The sequence below is a fragment of the Passer domesticus genome, chromosome 3 (assembly GCF_036417665.1).
Source record: "Passer domesticus isolate bPasDom1 chromosome 3, bPasDom1.hap1, whole genome shotgun sequence".
Taxonomy (NCBI): Eukaryota; Metazoa; Chordata; class Aves; order Passeriformes; family Passeridae; genus Passer; species Passer domesticus.
Genome location: NC_087476.1, coordinates 20,585,701 through 20,608,200, shown reverse-complemented (window position 1 = coordinate 20,608,200; position 22,500 = coordinate 20,585,701).

Here is a 22,500-nt window from a genome sequence, read left to right as displayed (position 1 = left end):
TGTAGAGTTGTTTCTGAATATCAATAATAAAAAAATTGGACACGTAATTTAGCAATCCACATTTTATGTGCAATTACTTTCTGATCCTTCTAAGAGTATGAACTTTAGAGAAAGAAAGAAAGAAAGAAAGAAAGAAAGAAAGAAAGAAAGAAAGAAAGAAAGAAAGAAAGAAAGAAAGAGGAGACTCCTGCCAATTTAAATGAAGAAACTGAAAGTCCTGTCATAAATTCACCTAAAAGCAGTTCTGTGGAACAGCACAGAGGAAAATACACACCCTAAATAAATAAATAAATCATAATAAAAAAAGACCAGTGCGATCAGATGAATGTTGGTGCTGTTGGAGACTGGGAAATCAATCACTGCTCTTGGCTGTCTCTACACATTTCTGCCTGTGCCCAGCTGCCCAAAGCTATTTCTCAAATTCCCATCTGAAACCTCCACCACCCCTACACCATCCTTTGCATAATAACTATCACTGTCTTTTTTCTAGAGAATTCTCAATAATGTCTTCCTGCAAGAGGCAACTGCAGTGAAAGGTGCTATCTTGAAAGTCTGAAAGAGCACATATATGCAAGAAACACTTTTCCAAGCACTTCAGATAATCAGCTTTTCAGATGTTTGTGTTGAGGCAGCCACACAGCTCTGAAGATGATGTGCATCGTCTTTATCCCAGGACATAAATCTCACCACTCTCTGGGAAGTCTCCTACCAGCCAGCACTCTCTGGGAAGGAGACACATTCAGTAAACCTTTACTCAATATTTCATTTTTGTCTGAATTATTTCCTGGGAACTAAACATAATCCATAGAAAGAAAATAATATGGGCAAATATGTCAGGCAGGGATGTCCTGCAACAGTACGGTAACATTAAAAGAACTGCTACATAACGCTGTCCTTGCCACCCCTATATTTAAGTTGAAAATGCAATTTATGGAAAACCAGTACTAAAATGAAGAGCTGGTCACCACAGTGTAAATGCTGTTTTTGTTACTGCTCTTTTTGAAGTTTTAAAAAAGGCACATTAGGGCACCTCTACTCTCCTTGTGCCTCCTCTTCAGGAATCACTCTGCAGTCTTTTCAGACAGTAACAAAACTGCAAGGCACAAGCCACATCTGACAGATCCACTCATGTATTTCAGCTGAGGGGTTTACGTATACATATAGCACTATGTCTAACAATAACAGTGCAAATCTTGTGTTATGTACATACAATGCATATAATGCATATATTGCATATTACATGCATGTTATTATGTAAAATGTATAAATATAAAATATAGTAATACAAAACATAGAAATATACATCTATTATATGACATATATAAAAAGACTATGTATGTTACTTACATAAACTTACATTGCATATATACTGTATACTATATCTTTATATATGAATATGTCATTACATAGCTGTTATTATATAAATGAATTATTTACATTACAAAATACATACGCATATTTATGCTTCATATAATTAATAGAATGTGTTTGTGTATTTATCAGATGTGATTTTGTGTTTTATATTATCAACGTATTTATATTAGTTACAAACTCAGAACTATTTAACCGCATTTACTATTGTTATGCTGTTACCACTGTGTGTTTACATGTTCCCCCTGAGGGGCAGCCGCCGCGTGTCCGCAGGCCGGGGTGGCAGGAGCAGCACAGGCGACAGCTCGCATGTGTCCCGCCGTGGCAGGAGCAGCTCCCTGTCCCTTGTGCCTGCCTGTGGCCGGGACTGCGGCCCCGGTGCCCGTGGGAGCAGGAGGGGAGCGGGCCGGCTCCGCACGCCCGGGCCGGGCCGGGCCCGCGGCCTGTGGGGCGGGCAGGGCGCGATGCGGCTCCGGCCCCTGCTCCTGCCGCTCGGGGTGCTCGCTGTAGCCTCGCTGCCTCCTGCAGGGAGCTCCGCTCCAGCCGGGCTCTGTGCCGCTGTGATCCCGCCAGCCTGGCCCGATCCCCACCGCCCAGGGAGAGCCCGGCCCCGCAGGGCTGCCGGCACGGACACAGCCCCTGGCTCCGGGAACAGGTCCGGCAGCGCGCCCTGGCCTTGCTCTGGGCCCGCCAGAGCCACAGGCAGCCTTTTGGGCTACATTTTGAGGCAAAAAATCTCACCTTCTTATTTTATGTATTATTGTGTTAAAAAAAAAAAAAAAAGGGGCAACAAACCAAGACAAACCTTTTTCAATGATTTTCAACAGATTTTGCCGAAGTGTTGTGCTTCAATGTCATGGTTTTCGAGTGCCCATCATCATGTTGCAGGAATTGGGATCACCTATGTTTGAGGCTTTGGAAATAGTCTTTGACAAGGGACACTCACTGAAATAAATGGGCAGGAGATCTTTCTCCTTTTTAATGCCTTTATTAAGAAGAATCAGCTCAGGTGGGGAGAAATCGACGGGTCGCGCCCACGCCGCCGCTGCTCCCAGGCGTGGCACAGAGATGGAGGATGATGCAGCTTTGTCCGCTGGTCTGCAGGCAGAGCTGGGGATTCTGTCCTCACGGGAGATTAGCAGATTCCTGGCTTTTTTGTCTAACACCCCGGGGTGTCTCTTTAATCAACATCTTTTCAGGTTAGGGTGAGAAGCAAAAAGGATCCGAGCAGGTACGGGACTACGCTCCCATCCTTAGATGTCACTTAGGTCACTTGCTGGCTCGTAATTTTAGGGGTTTTCCCGGGAAAACTGTAAAAATTCGGGGTGCAATGCATTTCTCATCTGCATACTGGCTCTGATGTCACTGCTATTCTCTTCACTTGGAGGATCTGTCCTGGTGTCCCTCCCTGCCAAGCGGCCAGCATCAGGGGGACAATGGTTAATCACCAGCCATTAACAGGTAATTGAAGAACTCCTCCTTAGCACAGAAACTAGCTTACAGCAACTGGTCTGACTTGTTTTTAACTCTGCAGCCTAAAAAAAATACAACTTTCTATTCATAACACTCACTATGTGTCATACTGTTCACCTCAGGTCAACTTGTGATTTTGGACTCTTATTACCTACTGCAAAAAATCAGCAATGCAGTTGGCTCAACTTAGGGTTGTAAACCAGTCAGTATTTTTTACTTCTGACCAACATGAAATCAAAAGCCATTCAAGTGCAACTTTCTTGCCAGTTAGTTCACCTTACAGCACTTCTGTGCATCTTATAAATGTAATATACAATTACAGAGCTTACAGAGCTTCTTATAGCACACTTGCTTCACCTTATGGAGCCACTTCTTTACCTGACAGCACTTCTGTAAAAAGCAGCTGAAGAACTGCCAGCAACTTGCAGCTTAATTTTACTCAGGACTTCACGAATAGCACATCCTTCCTCAAGGCACTCTGAGGATGGAGCCACTGATCTGAGCCAGAAAGGTTAAATCACAGTGAGCTCAAATGCTCCAAGGCTCAGGGTTTATGGATTCCCTTCCTGGGCACTATCCATGTGCTACTTATCCAGAACCTCAGGACATCAACAATGGCTCTGACATACAGCTCCTGGAAAATGTATACACATGCACATCCCTATATGAACAGATAATTATTTGGGGTTTTATCTATATATCTATATGTAAAACCTCAAAATGTGAGCCTGTTTTCTTGCTAGGACTGTCACCAAAATGCAAGTGAGATGACATGTGACAGGGATTTGGAGCTACCAAAAAACCAGAAAAGCAACCCCCTCAAAACACCATGAATCTGCCCAACACCCCAGTTGTGCTAGAGCTGCAGCTCTCTTGTGCTTAAAGTAGTTGTTAGACAAAGCAAGAGTATTTTATGGGCTGGTGTGGCAGAAATGAGAGCACTCTTGGCGGAGCCCACAACACCAAAGGCACAGGCAGGGCTGTCACTCATGGGGGGAGTCAGTGAACTGCTCCTTTCCGAAGGGAAACAGGAACAAACACCAGCACACAGAGCCTAGTCAAAACCTGAAGTCAAAACAGGAACTAGAGTAACACTTGAGAGGAAGGAAGAAATAAAAGAAACTTTCAGGCACAGCCCAGCAGGGAAGGAAGCTGGGAACCTTTGCTGTCTTGTCTGTTACTCCTGCTTTCAGCAGGAAAACAGCTGCATCACAAAGCTATCTGGATCCATCAGCCATTTCTCCATCCATCTGGTAAAAAATTATTTCAAGGTATGGCTTTTCTTAAATTAATGAGTTCCTGCAAGAGAACATGCTAACCTGACACAGCTGCAGAGGTCTTCTAAAGAAATGCAAATGTCATTATTCTGATTCTCTAGGATAAAATTGTTAGTTGTTTATTTCCTTTGTCCACTCATCTTGGAATGCTAATTAAAATTAATTGTTGAATAAGTTATTCCTATTGTTTTCTCAGGCCTTGATACTGCTCTCAGGATTAGGGACCTGTAGGCACAATATACTCTGAAGTTAGTGTGTGTTAGCTACACCCAGGAACAGATAACATGAAAAGTTTTACTCCATGGGAAATATGAAATTGTCCAACTTTCAGCAGAGAGCAGCAACACATCAGGAGCTGCCGTGTGTTGCCATTGGTAAGAGGTGTGTATTTGGGCAATTAGTGTTAAGCAGTTGAATGGAAGCAGCTTGTCATTCCCTGGGGTGTTGATGTGCTCAGGTCTGGTCCCCCTGAGGATGGTGGGTGAAATCCACCTCTCAGCAGCACAGTCTGTTCTGAAGAGAAGCACTTGTACCTTGCACCTTGCTGCCTTAAAACATCCTGTTGTGTTTGTCTTGAGCTGAAGTATTCAGGCAAGCCTTGCTGTTGCCAGGATGTGAATTGGGAGCTGCTTCAGTGCTGTCCTTGTTTCCAGCAAGCAGGCACAACAGGAAGGATATTCACTGTCTGCATGTGGGGTCCCTTTCCTTGACTTTTGCAGTCAGAAATAAAAAGTGATTTAGTGCAGGACTGACCACTACAAACTCTTATTTTTCTGATTACAGAAGGGCTATACAAACGGTTTCCAAATACACCCCTCTCTTCCTGTCCTACCTCACAAGGCCATACTGCCCTTGCTCTCCCAGCACCTTGATGCTTTTTTTTTTCTTCTGGCACAGTGGCATGACCAGCTGCACTGCAATTAAATACCTGAACTCCTGCATTTGGGATTAGATCCAAATAGTGCTTTAAATTAATTCCTCCTTAAGCCTTCCTATGTGGCCCAGTGGTTTGGCCTGCACTCTGCTATTTAGTTGTTGTACTCCATAAAAAAGTGTCACACTGGAGGATAATTTCAGAAAATTTCTGCAGCTATAGGCCTACATACACTCCAAGAAAATTCTAAGATCAGAACATAACACAGGATATTTGGCAAATGAAACCTTCCACTGAGTGGCCAAGGCTGAAATTTTCTTCCAGTTGGAGCACTAAGTCACAATTCCCACCTTGTAATAGTTGTCTTTTTTTGGATAAAATTCCTGTAGGAGTGCTTCCCTGAGCCAGCATTTTGCTGTCTACTGGAAGATCATCAGATCCAGATGAACATTTTGGCTCTCCTCCTGCAGCACAGTTCCTTGAAAGTGCAGGAGTGATCTAATCTTACCAATCATATTAGACCAACTGAATCTAATCCCAGGTTGGGTTAGACACCTGGCAGAGCTGTGTTAACCAGTCACCTCCTCTGACAAGGAGCTCCAGAGATCAGATGGGCTGCATCTCCCTGATTGCTCTCATGCCTTTGGGGAAGATGTCAGTGAAAAGCTGCAGGCTTCAGTTACTGGTTCCACATGATGGGAAAGCTGCTGTAAAACATCCTGTGCTGGGACCATTTTTTGAACAAAATGGTCAGCATTGCAAATGCCTGTGAATAAACTGGATATTTCCTGCTGTAATAGATATGCTGAACCTGTAAAGTATAGGTTTGAGGACAGAGGGCTTAGGGGAACACTAAAATTGTCTGTCAGTCAGGCTGTCATTGCTGTTGACGGGTGGTAATGAGAAAACAGTCTGTATGTTTCTGTCTGTAAAGTGATGGTGTTTTGAACTAGTATCAGGAGACTATGAATAGGCTTTGCTGTCCTTGACTGCAGAGCAGACTAAAGATGTTTTTATTTGAATACGTATCAATTCTTTTTGTTATGGAATTCCCTATAGCAACCTGGACTGCGTGGCAGTCTAATATGATGTGTAACAAATTAAACTTGTTGCTCAGGGCTCAAGAACTCTGAATAAATTATTCTGTCCTTCTGAGACCCATTTCTTACAGCTGGAAGTCATTGAGGAGTGCCTACTTATTAAAAAATTTGTGATTGTGGTATGAACTGGTGAGGGCAGAGAAATGCCTAATGATTGCAGGGAACTGACAAAATGCCTATGTTCTTTTTGCATGTTTAATTGAATACATGGCAGAGCACACGTAGGTGCAGCCTGGCCAGCTGGTGTGTGCTCATTTGCTTGGAAGCCCTGCAGCCTGACTGGTTTGGTTTGATTCCTACAGATGCTGACTGAAGAGAGGTCAGCTCTAGGCTAGAAAATCAAGTTTCTGTGGGTGAATGCCACCCAAAACCAGCTCATAGTGGGGCCCACTCACAGGAGTATAGGATATAATTTAAGGTAAGAGCTACCTTTAACCTGCACACTGTCCAGGTAAAAGTAGGATCATCTTCCCTGTAGTGCTCAGCACTCTTTGAAGATACCGTGTGTTATGCAGAGACACAAAAATACTGTGAGCTTGTCATGAGTAGCAGATAGGGGGAAAAAAAGTAATTTAGATAAAAAGCTGCAAAAATAGTCAGCTTTTCTGAATCCCATCATTCTTGGGGTAAAAGGAAAAAGAATCCCCATTTCTAATCACAGAAAGGAAATGTCATAGTAGTAAGTTCCTTCCTCCTTATATTATGAATGTACCTCCCTAAAAGCTCCCAGGCCATACGAGGGGCAGTAGAGAGCTCTTCTGGATCCCTATTCCTTGTGTTAATATAAATTTATACTTTTTAATGCTTTGATATTTATTTTTTCCTCAAACTACAGTGTTTGGTTTTGGACAGGTTTTTGTGACTAACTGTACCCATTCTCTTTTTCTCTTTTTCTTTTTGGAGAAAATGTTTCCTTTCACTGGAGTGGTGGCTACTGTGTTCAACAATTAATAACTGTGGGATAACATGTTCCTTGGATATATACTCATACAATTTTTGATCCGTGAGATTGTTTTCTCTTGCAGAAAAACTGCTCACTTGAGGCTTTTATTACTGGTTTGGTTTTTTTCCGACACCAGGAACAGAGACATAAGTTAATGCTGAGATCTTCTCTATAGATCTTACCTCTCCCATTGCAGCAGATTCTTTGCATTTCATTGTCGGCAGAGCATTATGAATGCAGGGAATAATCTGTTAAGCTGATTAGGGATCTGGGGTTTAGCAAAGCAATAAACATGTGAAAGCAACTTGTAAACTTTTGTAGCTTCACTGCTGAGCTCTCCCCTTTACTACTTGTATTAATTAGAATGTGTGTAAATCAAATAAATATAAATGTCAGCAGCAGCAGTAGTTAGAAGAAATGTAAATGTGCTTCTCTTCCCTTCTCTGCTGTATTTTCTCCTGATTTTGCTACAAAGGGGCAGTAAAATGAAGGACCATATTATTCTTTCCTCTTTGTTGAAAGGGACAGTGAAAGAAGCAGAAAGTTTTAAACAGGAATGAGAATGATAGAGAGGAAACAGGGCAGGAATTGGGAAAAAGAAGGGACAGAAAAATTTGATAGATTTGGGAAAGAAAAAAGCCTCTGCAAACCAATACTTTTTGCAGGGATTGCTGTATGATTTACTGTGTATTTACCACATTTAAGATTTTAAATGGATCGAAAAAGCCAAGAGTTGGGTATCATTCCTTCTGGTGATGAGATAGGATCTGGGCAGATGGTTCTTCACTTGTCCTTCAGATTGTGGGGAGTGCTCCTGTCCCTCACAGCTGGTAAAGTCCTACATTACCTACACGTCCATTCCCATTAACTTTTACATGGCTAGTGCATGGCCAGTCCTGCGCAGGGCTTGGCAGTGTATGTGGTAAGACAGAAATCATCCCATGAGAAGTTGTCTCATCTCAGTTTCTGATGAACTATGGTTTCATTTCAACAAGCAAAAAATAGCAATTTCATGTAGTGGCCACAGATTCTTCATGCTGCATCTCCCAGCAAAAGAAGAGTTTAAGAGTTTCTGCTGGACACATGATAAGTCTGTGCCTTGGCCTGGGCTGCATTGAGAGCTGTGTCACCACTGCCAGGCTTTGGCAGAACTACAGGCAGTTTCAGCAGAACTCACAGTTTGGATGACAAAGTTTTCTGATTTCAAATTAATGGGCAATTTTGAAATACCCAAGTAGAGGCCTCAAATGCATCAGATCAGATCTCATGTTTTCATTCTTTTCATCATAAGAATTTGCCTTGTGTGCAGTGATCTGTGCACCCTACTCCATAGGAGAAAATTTTGTCAGCTATTTCTTGGATATGACTATGTTTATTGGCAAATAATGTTCTCCTAAGCATGAAAATAATACAGAGCCAATTTCCCTTTTCATACTTCAACCCTGGCCTTCAGCTAGCATTCTGTCCAAAAAGTGGTTTTTGGGTTTACTTTCTGACTTAAAAACATGAATTTTCCTGTCTGCATGGCTTTCTGCTGAAATTCTGCCTGTTCTATAAGTCACACACACATATAAACCCTGAATTAATTAATTCCCAGTGTTAGTGTTTATAGGCAGTCTAGTCTTTGGCAGTCACTCCTATTGCTTTAGGTCTGGCTGAGCAGTGGGACACTTAATTGTTTGCTCATTTAGTCTGAAGAGAGAGCAGCCAGCATAACCATAAAACCCAGAGAGAATTTTATGTGACCAGATTGAAAAACAAAGATGTATTTGCTGGATTTCACCCAACCTCCTGCAAAACAATGCTTCAGCAGTGCATGAAGAGGAGAACTGCCATCTTCACAGGGTAAGGGGGAGGCTCGATGAGTCTCTCGGGTGGAGAGCACAGATCCCCTGCCCCACCTGGGGGCTGACATTGTCCCAGCTCTACTACTGCTGTGGCTTGCTCCTGCCACCATCTGTTCCTGCCAAAGCAACCATGTAATTAAAAAAAATAAATAAAAATTTTAAAACCTTATTTAAATATCTTATTTAAAAAAAAAAGGGGGATAATCTTCTGCGTGGAAGTAGCCCAGTGAGCAATCATGCAGATATACCTGAGGAGCACAGCCAGGCTGGGGGCACTGGACAGCCTGGGCATGGGTGATGGGCATGGGAACACATTAAGCCAAGCATTGCCATCTGCAGAGAAGCTGGTACATGAAACTTAACAGGAAAAACTTGGGTCTTACTTTCCTTACCAGTTTTAGGCCTCAGATTGCCCATTATTTCTGAGTACCACCTTAAGACATTGTTAACATTATGAAAAGCTTTGAGGTTCCTGAAAAGAAGACAATACCATTTATAACAGGAGTTTGTTTACTTCTAACACTTCAGGTTATACATCAATAGGACTGTTTCTGCCACTGCAGTCACTCTGTGATAATACTATATAAGTCCTTCCTCTAAATAAATGATTAGATGAAGGAATATAATTTGCATAATTACTTAATATCTATCATTTAGCATTTTCAATGCCCATTAACTTATAATTCATAACAGCAATTTATTCCTCTGTACCCATCCACTATTTTTCTCTCAGCTACAAATAGCAGTGGCCTATTTTTGGCCAGCCCTAGTAAAGAAATTAATAGACTGACTTTGTGATTATTTATTACTTGTTGGCCTTCTACCAGAAACTGTGAGAGTCCCAACAGCCTGACATCTGTCTTTTGACAGGTGTAGATCTTGCCTTTTTCATCCTGAGCTCAGATGTAGAGACAGCTCAGCCTTCCTATTGTTGCTCTGTGCTATCATTTTACTACAGACCTAAGTGTTCCTAGAGCCACTAACATCACATTCTGTAACAGCACCTGCTTGAGAGCCAGTGGTGTCTCCCTGTGACGGCAGTGGAGATAAAGTCTCTTCTAGAAAGCACTTCAGACCACCTCAGATCAGGACTTGATCTCACTCGCCCTTCAAGAGACTGCTGACTGTGGAGCAAGGGTAGCTGCCCAAGTTCACAGCACCAGTGCCTTTCCTTACATGTTTTTTGACACCTGGGATCACAGAAGGACTGAGGTTGGCAAAGGCTTCTAAGGTCATTGAGTCCAACCACTAACCTTACACTGCCAAGCCCACGACAAAAACATGTCCCTAAGCACTGCATCTACATGTTTTTTGAACACTTCCAGGAATGGTGACTCCACTACTTCCCTGGGAAACGTGTTCCAATGTTCGATCACCTCAGATCAGGACTTGATCTCACTCGCCCTTCAAGAGACTGCTGACTGTGGAGCAAGGGTAGCTGCCCAAGTTCACAGCACCAGTGCCTTTCCTTACATGTTTTTTGACACCTGGGATCACAGAAGGACTGAGGTTGGCAAAGGCTTCTAAGGTCATTGAGTCCAACCACTAACCTTACACTGCCAAGCCCACGACAAAAACATGTCCCTAAGCACTGCATCTACATGTTTTTTGAACACTTCCAGGAATGGTGACTCCACTACTTCCCTGGGAAACGTGTTCCAATGTTCGATCACCCTTTTAGTGAAGCAATTTCTCCTAGTGTCCAATCTAAACCTGTTTTGTTACTAGAAAAGGTATTAAATTGATAGTAGTTCTTACTGTAATATATACAACAAAAACCTGGTTGGCTCCTTCAGTCCAGCAGCATTCCTGTTCCAGTTGGCATCTCACTGTGGAGCTGCGTGAGGCAAACATGTTAAACAAAGGCTGTAAACGGCCTCCTGGGCAGTGTCCTTCAGGTACAAGGGTGCAGAGCTGACTTCATCTGCTTTGCTCTGCCTGGAGACTGCTATAGAAATTTGGTACATTGTTCCAAGCATGGGGACAAGAACTGTTCCGTGTGGTTCAAACTGGTTTCATCCATGCTGCCTTGCTGGTGAGACTGGGTTTGAGACAACACCTACCTGCTGCCTGAGTTTCTCCACCTGACAACACCTACCTGTTGGATCACACCAGGGTGGCATTTCTCTTCTTTGCTATTTTTTAATTGCCCATGAATCATCTTTAGTTAAGTTTAGGACAGTGAGTAACTCAGTGATGCAACAGAAGCTACAGCTCAGAATTCAACTCTTCAGGCACCATAAGTAAAATGTCATACCTTTGATTGATCTATTGTCAAAATAACTTCAGTTTAAAGCAGCATTTAATTTCAAAGGGTTTCCATTTATTTCTCAGGACTGTGGCATATGGATTTCTCTTTATCTGATGGGATAAAAACATGTGGTAGTACACTCAGGGCTCACCTCCATGTGGAAATGCACTGGAAGAGGCATTCCCCAATAACTGTATCTGATGCAGAAATGAGAGCTGTGACTATTATTCCAGAATAATTTTTAATACCTATTTTCTATGCAGCCACCCAGTTTCTGAATTAGCTCTGAATAAGGATTAGAGTCAGACCATAAAAAGCATTCCTACTCTGCAATAGGAGCATCCAGAGGAGATGTACTCTCAAATTATGTTCTGGAATAGCTATTTCAGAAACTTTCCAAACACTGAGGAGCCCTGAGGGCAGGCAGTCTGAGGTCTTCCAGCAGCACCAGGGTGGCCAAGTTCGGACTGCTGTGAAATCTTGGGTGGAGCTGGGAAAGCTGCCAGTACCAGCCCTTTGTAGGCTCCTGCAGAAGTTCGGTGTGCAGGGTTTCTTGCAGGGAAACACATCCTGTCCTTGAACACACACCCCCAGCTCACAGATGTGAGTACACATGATGCCAAGCAGGCCTATGTCCAGCAGTCCTGCCAGGACATTTTAGCTTGACCTCTCTCTCTCTCTCACTTGTGTTTTGACAGACCTGCAGTTATTCTTATAGAGTTAGCCCAAATACATACTGAATATACTGAAAATGTGTATTTAAATTTCTGCTTCACATTTGCCCTACAATGTCTTACATATAAAGAACTCTTCTGTATCCCTTTTTTGAGGGCCAAAATTCAGTTCAGGTACTTCTCACTATTCAAGAAAGACTGAAATAAAATTTTCATGTGAAACAATTTTTCTTACACTGAACAGTGAGAATTTTTTTATAATTTTTATTTACCATGTAAGAAATGTATAAATGAGACTATAAAATATGTGCATATTCTTTTTCCTAGTTTCTTTTATGGAAATACAATTTCCCCCCTCTATTGCATTGCAGCCTATTTACATATAAAATCACAATCTTCTTTTTGCTAGTGAGTCAACAGCCATGCCTTGTTCTAACTGTTCCTATTATTTTCTTATTGCAGACAAATGTTAACAAGTAGGTATATATGTAAGTAACTTTATGTTCCTTATAGCTATGAATGCAACACAAAGTGTATTTGCATAACCCAAAACAAAAATGAGCTTATTGTTTATAGTAGGCTGACCCTGGGTGAATGCCAGGTACCCATCAAATCCATTGTGCCTTCTGCTGCTGGAAAGGAGAGTAAAAAATGTGCCAAAGAGTTAATGGGTTGATTTCAGGACACAGAGAGATCACTCACAGGCAAAACAGACTCAAACTGGGGATATTAATTGAATTTAGTACTAAAAAAAATCAGAGTAGGATAATGAGAAGTAAAATAAGATCTTAAAAATATCTTCTCCCCATTCCTCCTTTCCAGCTCTACCTCCTCCCCCAGCAGTGCAGGGAGATGAGAATGGGGGTTATGATCACTCAATCCCAGTTTGTTTCTGCTGCTGCTCAGGCAGAGAAGTCCTTCCCCTACTCCAACATGGGGTCCCTCCCATTGGAAATAGTTCTCTATGAACTTCTCCAATGTGAGTCCATCCCACAGGCATCAGTTCCTCCCAAACTGCTGCACTGTGGATCACTCCTGCACAGAGAGCAGTCCCTCAGGCACAGGCTGCTCCAGCCTGGGTCCCCCACAGGGTCACAAGTCCCACTGCAAACCTGCTCCAGTGTGGGCTCCTCTCCACAGGCCTGCAGGTCCCTGCCAGGAGCCTGCTCCAGCACGGGCCTCCCACAGGTCACAGCCTCCTCCAGGCATCCCCCTGCTCCTGTGTGTGATCCAGCATGGGCTGCAGGTGGATCTCTGCATCCCTGTGGATCTCCATGGGCTGCAGGGGCACAGCTGCCTCTCCATGGGCTGCCCCACGGGCTGCAGGGGAATCTCAGCTCTGGTGCCTGGAGCACCTCCTGCCCCTCCTCCTGCACTGACCCTGGGGTCTGCAGGGCTGTTCCTCTCAGGTTCTCACCCTGCTCTTCTCTGGCTGCAATTACAACTGAGCAGTAACTTTTCCCTTCTTAACTGTGTTATCCCGTAGGTGTTACCATTTCTAATTGGCCCAGCACATCCATCCTGGAGCTCTCTGGCATTGGCTCTGCTGGACATGGAGGAAGCTTCTGGCAGCTGCTCCCAGAAGCCACCCCTGTAGCCCCTCCACTACCAAAACCTGGCCATGCAAACCCAATACAAATTTTATAAAGTTTTTTTTGATCTATATGATATCTACAAAGTACTTCTACACCTCCACTGCAACTTGTACTAGCTTCATGCAAAGAAGTAACCTGTCTTGTTGGTTTGTGTCACCAAACTTACTCACTTTGGAAGTTTCACTCCTCTCTTGGCATGCGTTCCAAGACACCAGAATGGCTCATCTGGCTGGCAGTGCAGGAGGATGGATGTCCTATTCCTGCAGGAGCACCCAGTATGAAGCAGTAGAAATGCCAAGGTGACCAAAGCTGCTGTTGTTTCTCAATTGCCTAAAAAAAGGGCTAAATCTGAGGCTAGAAAACACTGCTCTGGTAACATTAGCTAGGAGTGCTGTTTTGATGACTTAACACTGTTATATTAACTAAATATACTGACAAAAAAACACTATACTTTTTTTCCACCTTTTCGTAGTTTGGGAAATTATATTAAGCTCTACCAACAAATCCCCCCAAACTGGAAAGGCTAAGCCCAAGGGGATCTGCCAGGACAAGGAGGAAATATTGTATTGGTGTTTGGGATAATCTGGTGATCCTTTTGGCTTGGCTTGCTGTGGGATTTTAACCTACAACAAATGCACATAATTTCCTCATTGAGTCGGCAGGAAATGAATGTATGTGATGTATTATTACTGCTGTCAACTCAGTCTGTAAATGGAGGTACAATGGGCTCACTTAGGTGGTGTCATCCTCTTCAATCACCAACTATCAGGCGCTAGATAGAAAGTAGTAAGCACTTCACTGGCTCTTTTGTTCTCCATAGACTATTACACCTTGAAGGGAAGGACCAAACTTCAAACATAGCCGTGAAGCAGGAGAGTATTTTCTGTTTTTTGGTATATAAATCCCAGGGAGTGTCTGTTCTGATGTTTGCACTAGCTGGATGCCTCCCATACACATGATTTTCTGAAAGCTAATTTGAGTGCCTGTGCCTGACCCAGCAGGGATGTGTGCCCTAGCCCAGGCGGTCCCAGCTGTGGTTAAAGGGTGGTGTGGGGTCTCTTGAGGGCAGTAAATCCTCCCCCGTGCATCATCAGTCACTGAGCATCCTCACTCAGCCATACCCTGGGCAGGGCAAACAGAGACCTCATTTAATGCCCACCCCACGCACTGTGGCTAAAGGTACCCTTTAATCTACTTGGCAGGAAGGCAAATGGAGTCACTTGCTCTGCTCTGCTTCCAGCAGTGCTCCACAGCCCCCAGTAGAGCTTTGCTTTACATTCAATCACTTACAACTGTGCAAAAGGGCAGAAAGCCTCCACAAGTATGTAGAAGGGAGTAAAAGGTTACTCCCACACTGCATTTCTTTCCACAAACTACAATATTTAGAGTGTGATGAGTCTGCTGACTGCAGCTCAGCATTTTTACATTGGCAGTCAATATTTCTGCCAGAGTGTTGCCTACAGTTGATCTAAAGGAATGAGATTCAGGGAATCATTTTTCCACAAAAAAAAAAAGAAATGGTGATTTCACTACTATTTACTGAAAGCTGCCCCATAGATCTTCCAAGGTATGGAAAAGGATAACTGCTACTAATAGAGGATTTGGGTGTTTCAAATATCCAGAGGTTTCAGACAGCATCTTCAAAACTGAATATCTGGGATTACTTGAATCCACAGTTAAGAATCAGGGCAGTTGCTTCCTGGTGCTGAGGGACAGAAGTCTTCCCAGCAGTCTTTCAAGATGCTGACATCTGGAATTGTTCAGCAGCTTTTAATTCCATCCTTTTTAGGTGTATAAACGTGGATTTTAAAAAAAAATAGTATATACCTCTGATCACACTTTTTTCCTTCCTTAAATGTGCTTAAATAGTCCTCCCCCATGCGTACATTTATGGATAAACCTGGCAAGTTTTCAGAAGAAATACAGAATTTGATTGAAGGTCACTGTTATTTTTATTGTGTCAAGTCCCTAATACAAATCTCAGAGTAATAATAACATATACTTTATAGTAACAATGCTTTATATTTTGTGCCTGTTACTCAGGAATCTCAAAAAACATTTCTGAAACATTTAGCCAGTTAAAGAATGTAACACATCTATTCATATTTGGAAGGCTCCTGCTAAGTAAGTAGTACACCAGTTTTGCAAGTGAATGAACTGAGGTTTGGTAAGAGTCACATAACAAAACCAAAATTTAAACTGGAGATAAATTACTGCAGTAATAAATAAATAAACACTTTGTATTTTGTTTTCGTCATCTGAAATTCTCAATCTCAGTTGTTTGTTTATTTCATTTGCTTTCTTCCCAGAACTAAGGCAATCGTTCTCCTAGGTTTGATTAGATGTAGATCTCTCTCTTGTTCGAGCTTTGTAAGGAAGCAAGATGAGATGCTTTGTAATACTGAGGATCTGATTCCACTGCTTTTCTCCAGCCTTGGTTTCCATTACCCATTTTTTTCAGCTTCTTTTTAACTCTTCTCACTTGTCTTGCACTTGTGCTTTGCCTCTGGAAGGCTGTGTCTCCCTGTGCTGCCAGGTGCACCTATGCTAGGGGCTGCAATGTGGGGAATGCTCCTGGACGTGCTGTGACTGTCTTACAGGCTGCAGGACTGGGGAGCTTTCTGTGGAAAGTGAAGTGCAGGGAAGGCATGTCCAGTGCACAACTCTGCAATGAGCAGCACAGGTCCACTACAAAATCTTGGAGGACAGGACTCCTGCTTTGCAGACCTAGACCTGCAGACCTTTTAAAAACCAGATTCCCTATCCTAGTATTTGCATGGATGAAAAACCAACCAAACAAGTAAACTAATAAAAAGATAATGAAGTAGCTTGTATCACCAGAAAAAAGGTATTTTTACTAATTGAGTTATTCTACAGAAATATATATATATATATATATATATATATATATATATACAGAAGAATGGCACATCCATCTGGGTTTTTTTTTTAATGAGTTTTTTCCCCCCATATAATCCTGTGCTATTCCACATACAGACATTTAAGGAAAAATGGGGCCACACAAAGCTCTAGGATCTACAATTTTAACATTTCCACCTTGCTCTGTTACACTGGACTTAGATATAACAAATTTTTTAGCTCACAGAGTAAAGCTGGCCACTTTGGATGTCACATTTTACACCATACACAGTGATTTCGGACTGAATATAAAATTTAACTTTTCACTCTTTTTGCTTTCTACAGGTCATATCATAACCTTAGTAAACACATTTCTTTTGTTCTACTGTGTCACAGGTTAAATTCTTATCAGCCACAATCTTTTCAGCAATGCCAGTTCAATAAGGGCTCACTCAGCTTCAATTCAGTTTTCATCCACAACGTAATCTCTTCAAGCCACCACTTGCAAACCTCACTAAAGGAAACAGATGCTATGTTGCAGCAGCCTGGTAACACAAGCACAGGCACTGGCAGTGCTAAGTCATGAGCTTTAGATTTCTGTACAATAGTTTCCAATTAAATGTCTTATGAGATGTGTCTGAGGGAGTCAGCAAGGAAGTTTTGAATACCAGTGTTTTTCTGCAATGAAGAACATCTTTGTGCTGTTACAAACTGCATTTTTTCAGGCACTGCAAATCATTGCACTTTCTAACAGACAAATATTACCATAAGACAGCACAAAAATATTTTCTTTGAATATTTATGCATTTTATAACATTGCTTACTCATAGATATCTTGGTTCTTCACAGATGGGAAATATAAAACACCAAATAACAAAAACTGTGATAGTAACAAGCATGAAAAATTTATTACAGATTATTTTAAACTTAATAGCATACAGATTTATAGCACAATATCACACTAACAGTTGTTTTGACTGATGCATTAAAAAAAAACTAATAAATGTTCCATTGAATAGAATACGTCACTTCTTTTTTGCTGGACAATAATTTTGCTCATTGTGTGGTTGAAATTACAGATCACTGCAATCATGGATCTCCTTCATTGTCCTGCAGTTGCGGAGTTGGCTTAGGAAGTCAAACTGAATTGTCTTCCCCTGGTACTACCACTGGTGCTAGAGGTGGTAACTCATGCTGTTAACCACTGCCCTGGATTACCCTGCCATGTGTCACTTTGCCAAGGTAAGAAAATTCACTGGCAAAGTCACTGGTTTTTACCAGTTAAGCTGGTAAGAATGACCACTTACTCTGCAATCAAGATATTTTCTGTTGCTGACCTAACTTTGTGAGCAGTGTCTGCCTGCAGAGAAAAGGTCCTGGAAAGATGTAGTTCTACAGGAATAGTGACAAACTCCTCCATACAAAAACGTGGGCTGTGGAACTAAAAGAAACTCATATTCAATTAGGCTATGCTGGATTTCTGGAGGGCAGTTGATCATAATCTGCATCTTCCTAGCAAGCACACCTAGGAATTACCCGTGGGAAGTGCAGCTGCTCCACCAATATGGGTGGATAAGGAGTAGTCACCATCTAAGTCACGCTGCAGCTGTGTTTGTACAATTTAGACATGGTGCTTCTCATCTAAGATTATGCAGCATTATTAACTTCTGCTTTCTGGAAGCAATTAAAAACCCCCATAAACAAACAAAAATACTCAAATCTCTTTTGGGCATGAGGTTTCTGTAAGCTATTCCCTGACTCATATGCATCAAAACACTGCTTGGGATAGTACTGAAAGAAAAAAAAAACCTAGATTTTCATAGTGCTACAATAATGTTTTCACAGACCCTTAGGAGAAATGCCACTAGCTTTTTTCAGAGGAGAGGGTCAGCACTAGGATTTTTATTGAGTAAATCCATTGATTCTTATGCTAGTGTAATTCACAACTTTACTCAGGCATTTCCCTGCAGGCTCGTTTAATGGAGAAAATATGCATATATGTATGACCTGCAGAATTTCTTTGGACTTTTATTTACTTAGGTTAAGAAATTTTTTTCTTTTTTTCCCTCATTGTTGTTACCCTTATTGTCAGAGATATTGTAATGTCCAAGTCTTTAAAAATTACACAGTAAAATTATGCCTTCAGATCTCTAAAGAACACAAGGATCAAGTCATTAAAGAAAAATATGTAACATTTTATACATTCAAGTACCTGCCACCTAAAAAATTCTCATTCTTTATTGCAGTGGTGGTGAAGAGGCACATGACCTCTGCTAGACAGAAATCAGATTTTATAGAAGCATCATGAAAGAAATTTCTCCTTTTTTTGGGCTTAGGTCCTGTCTGTTGTGGAAATCTTCTCAGTAGCATGATGAATACTTATAAGATGGACACACTGGTTCACTGAAAAAACTGGGAACTGATATGCCACCCTTGGGTCTCTGTGCTTAGTGACCCATCAGAGGACATCAGCCTTGCCGCATCTGTGCAGACTGAAAACACTTACTGAGGGCCAGGCAACCAAAAGCTCTTTGAAGGAGGCTAGCAAAAATGAGATTGTTTTCTTCTCAATACTGGGGTGATGAGGGGGTAAGTGACAGATTCCCATCTCCCAGCACCCAGGCACTGTGGCACCCAGGGATGCTGCAGAGCAGGGAACTTGCAGACCACTTAGGGAGCTGGTGATTTAGCTTAAAATGTGATGAAAGTTTAATCTTTCTGGATTGCAAACTAGGATTTAGCAGAACACCAGGTACCCATATCCCAGCACAGGTTAATGGGATGTGCTGCCTTCCCTCTGAAATTACCTCACTGTGGGTTTTCATCAGTGTACACAAAAAAGATGTGGTGCAATATTACATCAAAATGCCAGCCTTTCTTTGCAAAGAACACAAAAGAGGATCATTAAAATGTATCATGTAAAAATAGATTAATTTGGTGGCTGAGCTTTCATGTCCCATCTGAAACAGTTCAGTACTTGCCTTTGAAGGCAGTGGCAAACTGATGAACTGCAGGCTTCTGTGCTACTGAGCTCATACAGAAACCTTGCACAGGACAGCTAAACCAATATTATTTGCTCTGAAATTCAAAGGAAATTTTACTTCCTATGTAGTTCTTAAGCAAAATGCAGGATGGCTGACTTTGTAGGCACACATAATGGCTGCTTACCTAGAAGATCAACATTGAGGTTAATGGGGAATTGCCAAATCAAATATGAAGTTTTAAAAACAGTTTTGCAGAAGCAGAATTATGAGATGGCAGCACTATACAACAGCACAACAGACACAATACAAGACACAGCAGGCAATGCTATTTCTGAATCTAAACATTTTCCCTCATAGGAAATGTAATTTTATTCATTTTTGTATCAATCTTCACCTTTCCTGAAGCATATGAATTTCTTGGTTCCAAGTAACTTATGTTTTTTTTTTCTTTTTGTTGTTTGCATTAAATATAAATTCCTGACCAGTTGGCAACTATATAGTAAACTATTATGGTATTAAAAGTAAAAGGATTTATGTAAAGTATGTATTGAGCCTACTGAAGTCAGGAGGAAAATACAGTGGAATTTCAAAAAAATTAGTGATTTCATAGTACAACTGTAATAGGTGAACATGCAAAGTCATCAACAGTGGATGAAATAAAGGCAAGGAAAGCTATGGAAAAAGTTACATTATTTGAAATCTAAATAAAAGCGATGCAAATTTAAGTTATGAAATTCTTATAAAAAATAAGTACTGGTATACAAATATATCTACAAAATATAAACTATTCTAACTGAAGCCTTTCCTAAAATCTCTGTACTTTCTAAATAAAAGTAAGCTTCTTAAGCATAAGCAAATTCTCAGCCAGTATAAATCTCTCCAGCTTTAGCTTAAACTGAATTCCTATATTGGCATAAGCCCCTTGTGGCTAAAGCAAGCTTTATATTCCCTTACTGCCAAACATAAGGGACATAGTCTCTGGTACCTGGCCTACACTAAGCATAACACACAAAAAAAGCAATGTAAGCTTTCAGAAAGTAACTCTCACCTGTATTTGCTTTACAGTAGGCCTTTCTGTTAAGTAAAACTGAGCATGTTGCTAGTGAACACCTGGGGAAAAATTTATTTGGATCTACAATTTTAGGTGCTGTAAAAAAGGTGGAAGATCTAGATTATTGTAGATTTACATCTCACTGGGGGTATGTGAAGGAAATTGTAAAGTAGCAAGCTGCCAGTTTGGGGATCCATACGGGCTTTACATGCTAGTGCCTTGAGAACAGCAAAATGCAGCAACTGATGGGTGAAAACTTGGTGATTTTAGAAGCACTTTGGTTTTTAGTTCTGCTTTTGGAATAGCCAAATGCTAAGAAAACTATTGTCGTTGAAGCTGAGATTAGAGACAAGAACACCTTAATGATTCCATGATTCTATACAAACTGAAAAGACTCAGCCATGTAAACTGTTTTCTAAATTTTTATAAACCGGTTTTTAAATTTAAATCATCTACACAATCAGATAAATAATACTAATAACAGAATGTAAGACCCTGCTCCAATATCCACTAGATTTTTTATGACCTTAATTTAAAATAATTGTTCAGTAACATTTTAGATAAAACTCTGTCAGAAGAAATGGGGCTAGCCCAAGGTGTCCTTTCAGGTTAGGTACTGCTATGATCAAGAGGGCAAAGACACAAAAAAAAGATCACTCCTTTAACTAGGTTTTGAACCAACTGGAGTGAATCTTTCTCTTGTGAAACTTAACTGGATAACAAAATCTCTTTTTAATATCTCTTAAGATATTAAAAAGATAAGCATATTAAGATATCTCTTTAATATGCTTAAGATCTCAAAGGCATAAGAGAGAAACCAAGAACTAATCTGATAAAATACCTCTTTAGATTACATTGATATTTCCACACTGCACATATACAGGTTTTTTTTTTCCCTCTCCCTTCTGTATGCAGTTATTTTGAATTAAATACACCTCTGCTCAAGTCAGGGAAAACTTTATCAATGACATAAATGAGATCAAGGTTTCAGCCACTTGGTCTAAGCATAGAAAGAAAAGCACAACTCCATCTTGCATCATTAGCCTGTCCATGGGAACTTGTTTTTTTCATGCAAAAGAAATTTAATAGGAATGGCAAATACTCCAGGGAAATTTAGGCAAATGCCAGTGACTCCTGCATACTTTATTAGAAAACTAATTAATAATCAAAACTGAGTAATAACTTTTGTAGAAATATTTGTAACTCTCTTCCTGACTCTCATTATCCAGGACTACAGCAGCCTCCCATATTAGCATGTCATACCAGCCTTCATTATATAGAAGCATTCAGGAAAATGATCTGAACCACCTACAGGTGTGACTTGGAAGTGTATTAGTAAAACTGCCTTTAATCCTGTGTGGACCCAGCTTCAGAATTAAATAACCTTTACTTTAATTTTGCATATATCAGAAGCAAAGCAAACAAACTGAAATCAAGGTCAAATCAACAGTAAAACTATATATGTAATGAGTGAATATAATTTAATCCACATTTTAAAGTACCGTAAATTCCAAAGTACAGTAAGCAAAATTCTTAATTTAAAATTTTTTTTTGTTCTGAATGAATGATTCATGTGCAGTTTTGTTGCGATGAAAATACCTTGCATTTAAATTATTTTAAATTTTCAACTTTCATGAATAACAAGATTTTTTCTACAGTATTCTATGGAAAATACATGGTCATAATTTCATAAGCCATAACTCTCACTCCTTCTATTAGGCATTTGGGATAGTTTTGTTGTTTAGCTAGTATTTATACTTTTTCCAATGCCATTCCACCTTTTAATTTTCTCAGTGCCTTTGATTGCATTATCCATAGTATGCTTTTATACTGTGTATTTCCTTACAATAGACACCAAGTGCATTTCTCAGACTCTGGACTCCACTGGCATTCTCATAGTCACAGATTATAGATTGCCAAACATTTAAAAGGGCAGGAGATCATATAATAGCAATAATACTTTGGATGCTTAATGGGCTGTTTGGACTTGACCTTTATCCCATGCCAGCAAGAGAAAGTTAAATTACTGTAAATTCCATCATGCCCTGAAGGTCTATGCTTGATCAAAAGCACACCTGAGTGCTAGGCAGCCTGGCTGTGGGCAGAGATGGATGGAAGCTAAGGGGCTGCTCACATTGGCACAGAGCTGTCCTGCAGTGACATACAGGGGGACCTTTTGCAGTGGATGACACCGTTCCACT